At 44.8% G+C, this 17,877-nt stretch overlaps 1 protein-coding gene across 3 annotated transcripts in view; it reads right to left on the reverse strand.

Annotated features, from left to right (window-relative positions):
• LOC117521461 (RNA-binding Raly-like protein) overlaps positions 1 to 17,877 on the reverse strand; it is a 153,522-nt gene that overhangs the window by 111,351 nt on the left and 24,294 nt on the right. The window lies entirely within an intron of this gene.

The following is a 17,877-nucleotide window of genomic DNA, read 5'->3' on the forward strand; positions in this document are numbered from 1 at the left end:
CCACTGCTTCTGTTAGATTCTGTGTTCACGCCCCTGCATGGAGCCCAAATTTTCACCAAATTGGATCTTAGGAATGCGTATCACCTGGTTCGGATCCGGAAGGGAGACGAGTGGAAGACGGCATTCAACACCCCGTTAGGTCACTTTGAGTACCTATCATGCCGTTCAGCCTCACCAATGCGCCCGCGACGTTCCAGGCATTGGTTAATGACATCTTGCGGGACTTCCTGCACTGGTTCGTCTTCGTATATCTGGACGACATCCTCATCTTCTCCCCAGATCCAGAGACCCATGTCCAGCATGTACGTCAGGTCCTGCAGCAGTTGTTGGAGAACCGGCTGTTTGTGAAGGGCAAGAAGTGCGAGTTCCACCGCACTTCTTTGTCCTTCCCGGGGTTCATCATCTCCTCCAACTCCGTCGCACCCGATCCGGCCAAGGTTGCGGCGGTGAGGGATTGGCCCCAACCGACAAGCCGTAGGAAGCTGCAACAGTTCCTCGGCTTCGCAAATTTCTACAGGAGGTTCATTAAGGGCTATAGCCAGGTAGTTAGCCCCCTGATGGCCCCTGACCTCCACTAAAGTCCCCTTCACCTAGTCGGATCGGTGCGAAGCCGCGTTTAGGGAGTTGAAACGTCGGTTCGCGTCTACACCCATTCTGGTGCAGCCCGATCCCAATTGCCAGTTTGTTGTTGAAGTGGATGCTTCTGACTCAGGGATAGGAGCTGTGCTGTCCCAGAGCGGAGAGTCCGATAAGGTTCTCCATCCTTGTGCCTATTTTTCCCTTAGGTTGACCCCGGCAGAGTGGAACTATGACGTCGGCAATCGAGAACTCCTAGCAGTGAAAGAGGCTCTTGAGGAGTGGAGACACCTGTTGGAGGGAGCAACGGAGCCCTTCACGGTTTTCACGGACCATCGGAACCTGGAGTACATCCGGACCGCGAAGCGTCTGAACCCCATGAACCCCGTTTGAGGTGTGTTTGGGGTACCAGCCCCCATTGTTTCCGCTTGTGGAGGGAGAGGTCGGGGTGCCCTTGGTCCAGGCCCATCTGAGGAGGTGCGGTCGGGTGTGGCGCTCTGCCCGCTCTGCCCTGCTCAAAGCCCGGACGAGGGCAAAGGCCCATGCAGACCGCCGGCGATCCCCGGCCCCTGCATACTAGCCCGGGCAGGAGGTTTGGCTATCGACGAAGGACATCCCTCTCCAGGTGGAATCCCAAAAACTCAAGGACAGATTTATTGGACCATTCCCCATCCTGACAGTCCTCAGTCCGGCCGCAGTGAAGCTGAAGCTGCCAGCTTCACTGCAGATACATCCTGTCTTCCATGTCTCCCGGATTAAGCCTCACCACACCTCTTCCCTCTGTACCCCCGGACCGGCGGCGCCTCCTGCCCGGATCATCGACGGGGAGCCCACGTGGACAGTTCGCCGGCTCCTGGACGTCCGTCGGAAGGGCCGGGGTTTCCAGTATCTGGTGGACTGGGAGGGTTATGGACACGAAGATTGCTCCTGGGTGAAGCGGAGCTTCATCCTGCACCCGGCCCTCCTGGCCGACTTCTACACCCGTCATCCGGACAAGCCTGGTCGGGCGCCAGGAGACACCCATTGGGGGGGTCCTGTTGTGTGGGCCGCTGAAGAGGAGGTACTGCTGGCCCACCACCAGAGGGCGCCCTGCCTGAAGTGCGGGCTTCAGGCACGAGAGGGCGCCGGAGCAACTGGGAGTGGCAGCTGTCACCCATCAACAACACCAGCTGTCACTCATCATCATCAATCACATCTCCATAAGAGCCGGGCAGCATCTTCACCTCACTGCCGAGAAATCATCTACCGATCAGGTAAACCGCTCAGCCTGTGTAAACAACAGTAGTAACGTATTTGCTTCTGTGTGTAACATTGCTTTTGCAGACAAACCTGTTTGTACGTAAAGAGTAGTCGTATGTTTGGGAGTTGGCGTACCCCGCTCCTCGGTTAAGGACTACTAAGTCTACCAACAGGAACTGCACGTAATTCTGGAACATTATGATTAAGAGGTGGAGGTGCTTTCCACCATTGTACTGAACTGTTTGCTGGGTGTTCACACACCCACCATCACCTGTCTGTTCTTCCTGCCAGCAGTACCCGATCTCACAGCCGGAGGCAGTGGCCACCTGGGGACCCAGCGCTTGGTGGCTCCAGGGTTGCTTCAGGTCCGGTGGAAGTGGAAGGTGTGTGGGATCCGGCTCTTTTCTGGACGGGCGTCTTCTATCCTCGAGCCTGCCCACACATCACTGTGGCGTTTGTGTTGTGTGTTGGGGGGCTTGGCTGGACACTGTTTTGTTGGGTTTGTGTTTGTTTTCCTTCCTAGGTGGTCTGGCACTGACCTCTGGGAAAATTGTGCTGCAGAAGAGTCTCTCACCTCTGTGATGATTGGTTGCACCTGTTGCATCCTCGTGCGGCTCTTTATCAGGATGATCTGCAACACCTGTGACATTCACGTGCAGACTAAGGACTCTCAGCTGGCGTCAATGAAGAAATGAGGAGTTGCATTTAAGCCAGCAGTGATGAGGGCTGTTTGCCAGAGAATACAACCTTGTTACGACCTTGTATCGACCGTTGGGGACGCTGAGGGCCGCTCCAGAGTTTGATGTTACGTCTGTGAGGGAGGACTAGGGTGACAGGCAAAAGCTGTCAGCACACGTCAGAGGTGATTATCTTTAAAGGCTTATTTGTGAATATAATGTGGTGTTTTTTTGCACAGCTAAATTTGAATATTGAAGAAATTGTCTTGTTTGCTCCTCGCGGCTGTGGTGTGCGGAATAATAAACCTACACAAGCCGTGAGCAGCTGTTCATCTGAATTAACTCTGAAACCTGAACTGAACGTGTTGCTGATAAGTGTGCCTTTAATAGCTTTCTGGTAATAGTATTGAATAATCTCACCTCTGTTCCCCCTCCACAGAGTACAGTTCTGGGAAAAGCCACTTGGGGGGTGTCGGCGGAAAACCTGAGTGCAGCACGTTCGGGCTCCGGTCCGTTGAGGCGCTGAGAGAGCGCGCAGCCTCTTCACCCCACCAGTATTATTTAATTTGTATTTCTTGTACAGTACCGATGGGTGATTAGAAAATAAAATTGTTTCTTTGGGAGCTGCTTCTGGTTATTTAGCGCTGGGTTCAGTCAGACGCTGGACCGCTCCTTGAGCCGCGTCCCACACATAACAGTTTGAGCACAAAGAATGGATACCATTTATTTATGCAGAAAACATGACCAGATTTACAGGTAAGAAAGTTTTATTGAGTTTTCACATCATGTGGTCCTCAGAAAGAGAGTTTAGGTGCATTTGAGTGGAAAATAATGTTAGTTGTTGATGCGTCGCGGAGGATCAGCTGTTTTTAGCAGCAGATACAGAGCAGCTCAGCTCAGAATTCTAAATAAAGGAGAAAAAAGCATAAAATGTCTTTGTAAAACTCAGTGCAGGTGTGCTGTTGGCACCGCGCTTTAAGAGGTGAGGACGAGTCGTAGCTGCTGCAGAAAACCGCGGATGAAAAGCTCACAGCTCGCTGAAAGTGTGCACTTCAGTCGAACCCAGACCTCATGCCCACGGACCAAGTTTAGTGCTGCTATCGACCCACAATGCAAAAATAATAGTAACGCACAGTGACTTGGAGAAGTAACTTTAATCTGATTACTGATTTGGAAAGATTAATGTGTTAGATTAAAATTTTAAAATTCTTCTTCTTACTTATAAGGTTTTGAATAATCAGGTCCCATCTTATCTTAGGGACCTCGTAGTACCATATCACCCCAATAGAGCGCTTCGCTCTCAGACTGCAGGCTTACTTGTAGTTCCTAGGGTTTGTAAGAGTAGAATGGGAGGCAGAGCCTTCAGCTTTCAGGCTCCTCTCCTGTGGAACCAGCTCCCAATTCAGATCAGGGAGACAGACACCCTCTCTACTTTTAAGATTAGGCTTAAAACTTTCCTTTTTGCTAAAGCTTATAGTTAGGGCTGGATCAGGTGACCCTGAACCATCCCTTAGTTATGCTGCTATAGACGTAGACTGCTGGGGGGTTCCCATGATGCACTGTTTCTTTCTCTTTTTGCTCTGTATGCACCACTCTGCATTTAATCATTAGTGATCGATCTCTGCTCCCCTCCACAGCATGTCTTTTTCCTGGTTCTCTCCCTCAGCCCCAACCAGTCCCAGCAGAAGACTGCCCCTCCCTGCGCCTGGTTCTGCTAGAGGTTTCTTCCTGTTAAAAGGGAGTTTTTCCTTCCCACTGTAGCCAAGTGCTTGCTCACAGGGGGTCGTTTTGACCGTTGGGGTTTTACATAATTATTGTATGGCCTTGCCTTACAATATAAAGCGCCTTGGGGCAACTGTTTGTTGTGATTTGGCGCTATATAAAAAAAATTGATTGATTGATTAGATTACTCGTTACTAAAAAAGTGGTCATTAGAGTAATGTGATACTTAGTAACGCGTTACTAAGTAACGAGTTACCGGCATCACTGGTGAGGTGGGATGGATTATCTCTGCAAAGGAGAAGTGCTCACGAACACAGACTTAGACAGATTTGTGAACAATATGTCTTTTGTGTATACAGGAAATGTTTTAGATCTTTGAGTTCAGTTAATGAAAAATGGGAGCAAAAACAAAAGTGTTGCCTTTATATTTTTGTTCAGTGTATTTTGCAGCCCTAATTGTACATATACATATGTCTGCAATGGTGTTTTTGACTATGTATGACTTTAACGTATGGCTTCTGTGTGACGTCATTATAAAGTCATTTGTAGCAATCAGCTATTGCCGTGCCCTCAATCTCCTTTCAACGGTATGGGCAGGTCACACAGAAAGCACAACTGTTCAGTGCACATGGCTCAGTGCAACCAGAATAATAATAATAATAATAATGTTTATTTGTTCAATCATTCATTCATTCATGTCATTTCCCATGAACATTTTCCATGAACAAAAAGAAGATAAACCTTGTATTCTCTGCTCCTTAGAACAAAATTAAAAACAAAAACAAATAAATTAAAAGAGAAATTCATTTGTTTCTTCAATTCTAATCCAAACACCGTCTCCTTGTCAAGTCATTAAATAACATCAACAATAACATGATTGTCTTACATTTCAGCATTACATTCATTTTCTTCTAATTCTTTATATTCTCTCATGATTTTGCCCTTATATGTTTTTTTTAATTTATAAACATTATAAACATTCAACAACCTTTAAGTTTTTCATTCAAGACATTCCAAAGTTTAACACCATAGACAGAGGGGACACTTCCTGTTTCATAGTAGTCGGTGCGAATATAGTCTGAAAATTATATTTTCTTCTTTGGCAAACTGCCTGTGTTACAAGACAACAAATTTTGAAGAGCATCTGTGAAAATTCCTTGCTCAGGTTTCCACATAATAAAAACAATTCTTAAGTTGACAAGATTCTTAAATTTTAATTGACTAGTTGCCATAAACAAGTTATTGGTATGTTCTCTGTAACCTTTTTTTTTTGTTGATAATTCTAATGGCTCTTTTCTTTTACAGATACAATGCCTTAGTGGTACTGTTATATGTGTTACCCCAGACTTCAGTACAATAACTGAGAACAGAACAAACACAGGTTCAGGTAGAGAATTCTGTGACATGTGTCACAGAAGTCTGAAACAAGCCTTTTCAGACCTAAGTTTTGTTTATAGTAGGAGAATGTCTGCATGCACAGTCACAGAACGATGGGACTTTAGGAGAGTTTAGGGTAAGATGCCAAACATATTGAACCGTAAAATGCAGATAAATTCACTTTTGCATTAGATGACCCCTTTAACACATAACTTGTGCATTGCTCACTCAAGTTTCATCCTGTCTCAGTAAAGTGCTTCAACGGTCTTCATGCATTTGATTGGTGTCTGTTGTGTGGTTTGTAAAGTTTATCCTCTTTTGTGTTGAGCACTCACTACATAGACAATTCCTTATTCCTGCACTGTGTAAAATACTTGAAAACTATGATTATTCCTCAGTTCTATATCGCTGCGTTTGAAGTATAGCGGGAGAAAAAAGGCTTTGCTTGCTTTTGTAGCAGAGGGAGAGCACAGATCCGCTTCAGGGCATAGAACACATACAACATCTCCTGGCAAGGACATGTTTCTCCATTTCCTTAATTCTCTTCTTGTGTGACTGCCAAATATAGCTTCTGCTTCACAAGGCTAAAGTAAGTGGGTCACTAGAGCTGTAAGTAATTAGCTGATAAGGAAGTATGTTTCTGCTCTACAGCGCCAGAAGGTGCAGACTGACCAGGATATAAGGAACATGAGATTGGCATGGATCTGACAGGGAAGGTGAAAGTTCACTGCTTTTGGCAAGAGGCCACAAACTTGCAAATGTTCCTAAAATATTCAAAAATATGTATGAGGTTTGGGACGGATAACCAGAGCTTTACACTGTGAAAACATGAAGCAACAAGACTGTGAATGAATTAGAATTTCATTCCCAGAGCAATTACCAATTCTGAATGAGCTTATTTTATTACTGAAGATTATTATAACTACAAATCAGAAATATGAAAAAGAAAAAAAAAGCAGTGATCCTTACATTTATTGCAGACGGGATGGACCATATATATTTCATGTTTTGTATGGAAAACTTCATCTGATTTGATGAATTCCTGTATTTCAGGTCTGCAGCACATTTCAAAGCATTTACTACTTTACAGTGTTACCGCTCCTTCTCACAACACTTTAAAGATGTTCTGGCATTGAAGCTGTTTCAGGTGTTCTGTACCATTCTTCCTGCAAACATGTCTTAGGGCCCAGCTCGTATGAGTGAACCACGAAAACACTGCACCAATGGGCAGGAACACAGTGCAAGCAGCTGCACCACATCGTGCCGCCGATGTGGTGAACAATAAAACAAAACCCAGCTGTATAATTAGTGAATATCACTGGGCTAATATAAATAATACATAAAAGGGGACGCAATACAGAACCCTGCGGTTAAATAACCCTGATTAAAAAAAATGTCACTCATGGGATTCCAACCCATAAGCTCTGATTACAAGACGGAAACGTTACCAGTGCACTACCATTGCTGGCCTGTAATCAGTGCAGAAAAATCCCTGAAATCAACAAAGATATGGACGAGGTGTAAAGGAGAAAGATGTTTTATATATTTCCATGTGAGGACAGCAGGCAGAGACATTCCTTAGGACTTCCTTAGCACTTAGGACATTCCTCTGTGAGGAATGTCCTAAGTTCATGTCCTTCAAAACATGTTCTCAAGTTGAGACATCTAGGAGCAGAGCTCTTTACAACTGCGGCTGTGAGGAGACACACCCCTCCACCCTCCGTTCAGTGCCCAGACCAACATGTCTCTGTGTTATGTGGTTATTCATTTTCGTTATTTGTTATGTGATCGCGTATGTAGGTATTGTCATAATTATTTATATAACTGTCCTGGCGGAGGCGTCTGTGTTTGTCATGTGTGCACTGAGCCATCATCCAGCTGTCAGTGTGCTGTGATCAGCTGACAGGCCCCTCCCCGTGCTGTGTGTGTACATACATATAAGCATTTTATGCAAGTGTGCCCCCGGCATGCCAGATGTGTTGGGGGAGCGGGTGGAGCAACACATGCACACATGTACAAGACACATGCACCACATGTGTGTGGTGGCTTTTTGCAACTCCACAGTTGTGGGGCACTTTTCACATCCAGCACGACAGTGCTGTCTGCTGTTTTCGTGATGATAGTACGAATGTCCACACATTTTCTAAGTGCCAAACAGGCGGTGTTAGATGTTTGGAATTTGGCTGACACGTGCCGCGAGAGGGTTCGATGGGCTCGCACAGCGCACACTCTGTCTTTCAGCCGCTGGTGTGCGCAAATAGTTGTAGCAACAGGTGTACGAGGCGTTGGAAGCAGTTACGGTTTTACATGTTTTGCATACAATTCCTACTTCATCCGCACGTCATGAACAATTCGACCAAATTCGCACTATGTGTGAAGGGGGCCTTAAGGTGTGCAACAGTACGGGTCATCATGTTGCATTTTTCTTTGCAAAATTCATCAACACACTTTCTATTGGCAACAGGTCAGGACTGTGGGCAGGCCAATCCAGGATCCATACCCTTTACTCCTGCAGCCAAGCCTTTGTAATGCGCTGTTGCTGACAGATGCATGGATGTACCGTAAAAGTTATCACCAAGGCAGTATGTGTTGCTCTAAAATCTCAATGTACTTTTCTACACTAATGCTGCCCATTATGTATATAACTCTATATTGTGACAGACCCTGAGTTTTGGACATGTTGCTGATAACAGTCGGTATGGTCCTTTTCGTTTCTGGTCACATGACATCCACGTTGTCCACACAAAAAACAAAAAAGGACCTGGAATACTGCTTCATCTGACATCAATACACATAGAACTGTTGGGAAGGTGTCGTAGCACGGACCCACAACAGGGGGCGCAAATGAACGGACAATGAGTAAACCAAAAGGTAACAATTTACTGTTGTGACAATACACAACTAAACGTACAGAAATTACAAAGTCAATGAACACCAGGTGACGTGTGGGCAGGCTCGAAGATAGAAGACCCCGACGAGAGAGAGACCGCGTCCCACACGGCCTCCACCACCAACGGTCTGAAGAACACCGGAGCCGCCAAGTCCCGAATCCCCAGGTGACCTCTGTCTTCGGCTGTCGACCCTGGTACTGCTGGCAGAAAGCAGAGAAAAGATGAATGAGTGTAAATCCTTACACTCAGCGGTCTATAGTCTGTACACAGTTAGGAGGAGAACCTCCACCTCCGAATCACACACTCGTGCAGCTCCTAGTGTGACCACTTATCTGTAGCGCGGTTGTCGTCGTCACGCTCCACGCCACTTCCCAGATAAGGGTGAACACCACAGGATACCGGCTGCAACAGAAGTTCAGAATCCTACACAACGTGTTAATCAGCAGAGAAAGTACCTCACGGTAGTCGATTTCTCGGCGAGGAGGTGGAGTCACGATCCGGCTTTTAAGATGGTGATGATGATGATGAACGAGTGACAGCTGGTGCAGGGGATGAATGACAGCTGTCACTTCTTCAGGGTCCGGCGCCCTCTCGTGCTTGGAGCCCGCACTCCAAGCAGGGCGCCCTCTGGTGGTGGTGGGCCAGCAGTACCTCCTCTTCAGCGGCCCACATAACAAGAACAACCCAAATAGATAAAACAACCGAAATGTAGTAGAGCCCAGAAAAGCTAACAATGCATCCAGACAGGGTTAACATAAGGCTTCTTTACTGTACATTATTATCACTTACTGAGGCGTTCCGGGCCGGTAGCACAGATTTACATTTACGCTACCTGTCTATACCTGCCCGCAGTAACTGGCGGGTATCCTAGTACCCGCCCGCTGTGCATAAACTGATGATGTCATAGCGCGTGCAGCCCAAGAACTGTCCGCAGATAAAAAGATGAAAAGGCGAGAAGTGTGTGTTGGTCCCAATATGGATATTCCAGATGATTTTCTCATGGATAGTCCGATAATAAACAGCAGCCAAAGCAGCCAGCTTGATGAGGACGCACTGTCGAATTTGGAGAGCAGTGCGGTACCAGTCAACACAACAAAAGTTAAAGTAAGCCAACTTTTTATGTATGCGTTTGCTGGGTGTCCTACGTTTTGAAATGACATTAAATATTGTTAATGTGATTCCATGTGTTGTGTATCTCAGTAAGTGATAATGCAAATAACATGCAGTTGTTGTGCGGTATGCATTTCCTGAGGCCTTCCGTCCATGCCCAGTCACCCAAAATGACAGATATTCGCCTGAGTTAGACGAGGGCGAATATCGACGGAGAGCCTCTGAAAATGCATACCGCCCTCCAAAAGCATGTTACTGGAGATATCATCCAGCCTTATCGAGATATCATCCAGCCTTATAGTCCGCAGACGATCTTTGTGATCTTCAGCTCGGTGCGCAGACGGCAGGGCCACAGCGCTGGAATATCGCACAAAACACTGGAAATATAATTTTTTGCTGCTTTTTTTGTGATGGGAATGTACTTTGGAGACACTATGATGAAATAAGATCGAAAGCAGTGAGGCTTTTGTGGAAAGATCAACAGCAGGAGGAAAGATCACTGAAGCCGCGGGTCACGAGCGCAGCTTCCCCGAGGCCTCGAGCAGCAACCGCGGACCTATCAGTGTGGATACACCGAGGCCACGCACCACCAGTGCAGCGCAGGTTCATCCCGGCTCGCAGTGACCAACAACACAGGCAGATAACATCGGTGATTGCCAACAAGCAGCCCACAAGTCGACCATGGGGCCTAAGAAGGTTCTGGCGGCAGAGGAGGGTGATGACATTAAAAAGTCTCTGGAATTTTTATCAGAGGAGATTTCTGTTGTGAAACTGCAGCAGAAATCAATCATGGATCTGGTGGAGGAGGTAAAGGCGTTACGGCTCCAGAACGCCGAGAAAGACCGGCGTCTGGTTCATTTGGAAAATCGAGTGGCTGAATTGGAACAATACACCAGAATTAATGACGTCATCATCACAGGTCTTTACATCAAACCACCGTCCTATGCACGGGCGGTGATAGATGAGAGCGGAGGGGAGCCCAGTAAGCAGGAGGTCAGCTCTGTGGAGCAACAGGTGGCTGACTTCCATCAATCCAAAGGTACAGAGATGGATTTGAGCAATATTGAAGTGTGCCACCCTCTGCCCCGGAGAGATGACGGTGACAAACGAGCTGTCATCATAAGATTTATTAACAGAAAAGACAAAACCGCACAAAAACAAGGAAGAAAATTGAAAGGGTCAAACGTTTTCATCATCAATGAACATCTGACCAAGCGCAACGCTGACAAACAGGGAAAAATACAACACACATGGACTTCAAACTGTAAAATATTAATTAAATTGAACGGAACGCCTGAACAAGCAAAAGTCATAGTAATTAGAAACATCGAGGAGCTGGACAAATATGAACAATAAGGTATGAGGACTCAAAGACAACACAGCACCATGAGACAGACTGGAGCAACCTATTCATCTACACTCAACAAAAATATAAACGCAACACTTTTGGTTTTGCTCCCATTTTGTATGAGATGAACTCAAAGATCTAAAACTTTTTCCACATACACAATATCACCATTTCCCTCAAATATTGTTCACAAACCAGTCTAAATCTGTGATAGTGAGCACTTCTCCTTTGCTGAGATAATCCATCCCACCTCACAGGTGTGCCATATCAAGATGCTGATTAGACACCATGATTAGTGCACAGGTGTGCCTTAGACTGCCCACAATAAAAGGCCACTCTGAAAGGTGCAGTTTTATCACACAGCACAATGCCACAGATGTCGCAAGATTTGAGGGCGCGTGCAATTGGCATGCTGACAGCAGGAATGTCAACCAGAGCTGTTGCTCGTGTACTGAATGTTCATCTCTCTACCATAAGCCGTCTCCAAAGGCGTTTCAGAGAATTTGGCAGTACATCCAACCAGCCTCACAACCGCAGACCACATGTAACCAGACCAGCCCAGGACCTCCACATCCAGCATGTTCACCTCCAAGATGGTCTGAGACCAGCCACTTGGACAGCTGCTGAAACAATCGGTTTGCATAACCAAAGAATTTCTGCACAAACTGTCAGAAACCGTCTCAGGGAAGCTCATCTGCATGCTCATCATCCTCATCGGGGTCTTGACCTGACTCCAGTTCGCCGTCGTAACCGACTTGAGTGGGCAAATGCTCACATTCGCTGGCGTTTGGCACGTTGGAGAGGTGTTCTCTTCACGGATGAATCCCGGTTCACACTGTTCAGGGCAGATGGCAGACAGCGTGTGTGGCGTCGTGTGGGTGAGCGGTTTTCTGATGTCAATGTTGTGGATCGAGTGGCCCATGGTGGCGGTGGGGTTATGGTATGGGCAGGCGTCTGTTATGGACGAAGAACACAGGTGCATTTTATTGATGGCATTTTGAATGCACAGAGATACCGTGACGAGATCCTGAGGCCCATTGTTGTGCCATACATCCAAGAACATCACCTCATGTTGCAGCAGGATAATGCACGGCCCCATGTTGCAAGGATCTGTACACAATTCTTGGAAGCTGAAAATGTCCCTGTTCTTGCATGGCCGGCATACTCACCGGACATGTCACCCATTGAGCATGTTTGGGATGCTCTGGACCGGCGTATACTGTTGTGTAGGCCGCCAGAAGAGGAGGTACTGCTGGCCCACCACCAGAGGGCGCCCTGCCTGAAGTGCGGACACAGCCGGGGGTGACAGCTGTCACTCATTATCTCATGCCAGCTGTCATCCATCTTCACTACATCATTCCACTCCATAAAAACCGGATGTCATCTCCACCTCGTTGCCGAGATATCATCTACCTGTGAAGGTAATATTCTCTGCCGTAATCTAAACTGTGTCTTAGTCTGAACTCTTTTTGCAGCCGCTTTCCTGTGGTGTTCCTTATCTTTGGGATTGGCGTTTGGTGTGATCAGCGACTGCTTCGCTTCACACTCCAACCAGATAAGTGGTTAGACAGGAGCTGCACGAGTGTGTGTTAGAGGTGGAGGTGGAATCCCCACCATTGTTGTTACTGGGTGTGCACGCACCCACGTCTTACTGTTTTTGCTCTTCGCCAGCAGTACCAGATCCGACATTCGGAGACGGTGGCCACCTGGGGACTCGGGACTTGGCGGCTCCAGTATTCTCCAGGTTCAGTGGCGGAGGAAATCGTGTGGTTCCAGTTCTTCTCAGGACAGACATCTTCTATCCTCGAGCCTGCCCACACGTCACCTTTGTGGATTGACTGTTTTCATAAATTCTGTAATCCTCTGAGTTTTGGTTGTGCTCTTTCACAACAGTAAAGTGTTCATATCCGACTCTTTCATTGTCCATTCATTTACGCCCCCTGTTGTGGGTCCGTGTCACTACACTTTCCCAACATATATGACAGCGTGTACCAGTTCCTGCCAATATCCAGCAACTTCGCACAGCCATTGAAGAGGAGTGGACCAACATTCCACAGGCCACAATTGACAACCTGATCAACTCTATGCGAAGGAGATGTGTTGCACTGCATGAGGCAAATGGTGGTCACACCAGATACTGACTGGTATCCCCCCCAATAAAACAAAACTGCACCTTTCAGAGTGGCCTTTTATTGTGGACAGTCTAAGGCACACCTGTGCACTAATCATGGTGTCTAATCAGCATCTTGATATGGCACACCTGTGAGGTGGGATGGATTATCTCAGCAAAGGAGAAGTGCTCACTATCACAGATTTAGACTGGTTTGTGAACAATATTTGAGGGAAATGGTGATATTGTGTAGGTGAAAAAAGTTTTAGATCTTTGAGTTCATCTCATGGTGATATTGTGTATGTGGAAAAAGTTTTAGATCTTTGAGTTCATCTCATACAAAATGGGAGCAAAACCAAAAGTGTTGCGTTTATATTTTTGTTGAGTGTACATCATCTACACCCGGAGACAAGAGGGATATAATGACCAAGAAAAATGATCTGCTTATTTCTGCCCAGGAGCTCTGCCTAGAAACATTTAATTATAATAATTCTGCTAACCGCCCCTTTAAATCTGATAATGATCCAGATTCCTTTTTTTTGTGAGAATATCGTGCGATAATGCAAATATTTCACAGAAGAAAAATTCAAAGATTATAAAATCAACGATGAAGATTTTTCAATTATACATTTCAACAGTAGAAGTCTTTCTCATAATATGTCCAGTATTAATGATTGCTTGAAAACATCCAAAAAAGGTTTTTCAGTTATTGCAATTTCAGAAACACGGTTAACTGAGGATCTAGTATATCTTGATGGTTACGAACTGTTCCTGGTTAATAGGCAGACGAGAAGGGGCGGAGGCGTTGCATTGTACGAGGTCTGTGATAAAAAAAAGCTGTCCTTTTAATTTTTTTCAAAAAATAAATGGATTTGATTTATATGTTTTTACGTCAGCCAAGCTTGAACCCTCATGCGCATGCGTGAGTTTTGTCATGCCTGTCGGTGACGTCATTCACCTGTGGGCAGGCTTTGAGTGAGGTGTGGACTCCCCCTCCCGTCGGAATCTCTTTGTCTGAGACGCTGCAGGGAGACGGCGCGCGTTGCTTTATTAAATTTTTTCAGGACCTGTGAGGGATATCCGTGTGGACACTATTCGAGAAATTCAGCTGGTTTTTGGTGTAAAGTTTAAAGACTGATGAGAGATTGTGGAGTTTCTTTCGCTTTAAGCACAGCCCACAAAGCGGATCGGCGCGGCGCAGTCGGAGGTGGCGTCCGTCTGGCTGTTTCGAGCTGAAAACATCCTAATTTAAAGCTCTGTTCACCCAGGACGTCGTCAGAGAACAGAGAAGTTTCAGAAGAAGCCAGCATTAGGAGTTTACCTGGACATTCCACTGTTAAAGGAGATATTGTAATGAAAGAACGTGCGGACGAATTTGCCGAGTCGGATCCATGACGACGTGGCAAATCCGTCTGCGCCGCGACATGAAAAACACCTCCGTGTTGAAAACCATTTATAAAATTCAGGCGGCTTTTGATGGCTTTCAACAAGTGAGTATCTGAGAAATTGTTTAGCAGCTGGGCATTTTCTAACTTGTCCGTTAAGGTTTCCAACGGAGGTGTTTTTCCTGTGGCGACCCCCAGCAGTCGGGTCCGGCCCGACATGCGAATCTGCCCGCACGTTCTTTCATTACAAAATCTCCTTTAACAGTGGAATGTCTGGATAAACTCCTGATCTCGAATTCTTCTGAAAGTTCTCTGTTATCTCACGACGTCTTGGGTCCACAGAGCCTAAAATTAGGAAGTTTTCAGCTTGAAACAGCGAGACACCGCCGCCTCGGAGCGCAGATCGTGGGCCGTCCTTACGGCGACAGTAAAACTCCAAAATCTCTCATCAGCCATTAAAATTTTCACAGAAAACCAGCTGAATTTATCGAATGGTGTCCACTCAGTTGTGCCTTACAGTTTTTGAAAAATTTTATCAAACAAAGCAGCAGTCTCTGAGCCATTCCTAAACAATGAAAAAAATCGACAAGAGGGTGGGCCACTCCTCACTCAAAGACTGCCCACAGGCGAATAAACGTAACCGACAGGCGTGAAAGAACTCTCGCATGCCCACGAGGGTTCAAGCATGTCTGATGTAATCACACGTGATTCAAATCCATATGGTTTTTTAAAAAAAAAAAAAAAAAGGTCTGTTACTTTTCTCACAGACCTCGTATGTACTATCAGATTACAATTGTAAATTAGTTAACAACTTGTCATTTTCAGTGGACAACATCATGGAATGTGTTACCGTAGAAATTACATTTATAAACTCCAAAAGCATGGTTGTTAGTTGCATTTACAGAGCTCCTGGGGAAAATATTGACACCTTTGAAGACGTGGTCTTGGGAATGTATAACAAAATTCACAGAAATAAATACTTATTCGTCTGTGGTGATTTCAATATAGATTTTTTAAATCCTCACAATCATCCACAAATCACCTCACCTTGTACTGTTTTGGACTGTGTCCAACCATCATTCATCCTAGCAGAATAACTATGGACTCAACAACTCTTATCGACAATATTTTATCCAACGCTGTATCCGATAATCTTAGTGCGGGACTACTGGTCAGTGATATTACTGATAATTTGCCTGGTTTCTCAGTTTTTGCATTGGAGGGCTGTTATAAGTGTCAAGGCGGGCGGCTGCCCGACCCCAGAAGCGGGTCAACCCACAATACAAACTCCCAAACCAGGCTTTGAGGTACAAGTCGTCATGTTTATTTCGGGCAGAGGTTCGGTACACAGGTTGTCAGAAAATGGAGCTGAGGCACAAGCAGGGTGAGGCAAAAACGCAGTCATCTCCAGGCAGGGGTCTGAGGCACGGGCAAACACTGGCATATAGGCTGAGGCAAAAAGGTGGTCAAACAACATAGAGCAATGAACTGGTACACGGCAAGACTAATCAGGACAGAGAACAACAAAGGCTGGAGAGTGTGCTGGAAGCGACAACAATCTGGCGAGGGACTGTGAGACTGTGAGGGTTTATATGCATGTGGACAAATTAGGAACAGGTGGTGTTAACAAGATGCACGTAAGAGGAAGGATCCAGAAAGGGGGCGTGGCTAAGGAACAAAGATACTATGTGTGCAAGACAGTGAGGGAAGAGAGTACAAGGTGGAGTGGAGAAAAGTCAAAGATATGTGAACAGGTGCACAGAGCATGAGCGAAAGGAAATACAAAGCAGACAGAATTAAAGTGAGAGACAGGGACACATGACAGGTGCAGAGAGAACATAATCAGATGTAAGTGAGGGATGAAGACATGAAGGCAGGTGCAGGGTGTGGAGTGAAACAGAACTCAGAGGGGCGTGAGGAGAACCAGGGAACTATGAACAGAACATACTATGGCTGGAAGCAGAATAGACATGAGAACTGATCGGAAACAAATACAAGAGCATAACTAGACTAGGAAAACAAGGTGATGAATGAACTATAAGAAGAAAACAAACTACAAGAAAAACAGAAAGCAAAACCCCAGTATAAAGCATAATAGATAACACAAATGAGAAAATACATGGATGATAAACTAATGATCAATAATGCAAACATAATCTGACAGAACAAAGCTAGAACGGAACTGGATAATGGCAACAGAATAACAAGAAACAAAGTAACAAGAAAAACATAACCGAATAAATCCCAAAGAAAACAAATATTAATAAATCAAAGCCGAAGCAGACCAGAAGCAACAGAAAGGAGGAAAACAAGGGCTCAGCGCCCTGACCCTGCCAAATCCCTGACAATAAGTATCAAAATAATACTAAAATCATGAGTAGAAAAGTAACACCTGAATCAATTGAAAATTTAAGGGAGGATTTATCAAGTCAGAACTGGTCAGATGTTTTTGTTGTTGATGTTGACAGATCATATGATGCTTTTATTTCCATTATTTCCAGGTTATATGACAAACACTGTCCTCTTGTTGACAAAGTGTACTAAAGTCAATACAGCAATAAACCATGGATAACTAAGGGACTTCAGAGGGCATGTAAAAAGAAAAACTTACTATATAAACAATTCATAAATCTACGAACTAAGGAAGCTGAAAGTAAATATAAAACATATAAGAATAAGTTAACCAACATCACGAGACTCAGTAAGAAAAGATATTACAGTGAATTACTTGTCAAAAGTAGAAATAACATCAAAAATACATGGAACATTTTAAATGAAATAATAAATATGAATAGAACTACTAGAGATTATCCTTCATTTTTCATATTAATAACAACATCATAATTGATAACAACAAGTCCATTGCTGAACACTTTAATGAATACTTCGTTAATGTGGGTAAAATCTTGCAAGTAAAATTGATTCATCGACTAATAACTTCTGGGTAAATAATTCAACATTTAACAAGTCTGTTTCAATGTTTATTGGTGGTACTGATGAAAGGGAAATACTTGATCTGGTTCATGGTTCAAAAAGTAAGAAATCGACTGATTTCAATAATTTGGATATGGCTTTATTAAAAAAAATTATTGATTGTATAGTAAAACCATTCAGTTACATTTGCAATATGTCACTAAGTACTGGTAAATTTCCCTCTCAAATGAAAATAGCCAAAGTAATACCTCTGTTTAAAACTGGTGACAAACACACCTTTTCTAATTATAGACCTATATCACTCCTGCCACAATTTTCCAAAATTTTGGAAAAAATATTTGCTAAAAGATTGAATGATTATTTATTGAAGCAGGACATAATAAGTGAAGAACAATATGGATTCAGAAAGTTTCGAACTACATCACAGGCTTTGATGGACTTTGTGGAAAATATAGCAACTGCAATTGACAATAAACAATACACAGTAGGTGTTTTTTTTTTTTTTTTG

This window comes from Thalassophryne amazonica, chromosome 12 (assembly GCF_902500255.1).
Source record: "Thalassophryne amazonica chromosome 12, fThaAma1.1, whole genome shotgun sequence".
Lineage (NCBI taxonomy): Eukaryota > Metazoa > Chordata > Actinopteri > Batrachoidiformes > Batrachoididae > Thalassophryne > Thalassophryne amazonica.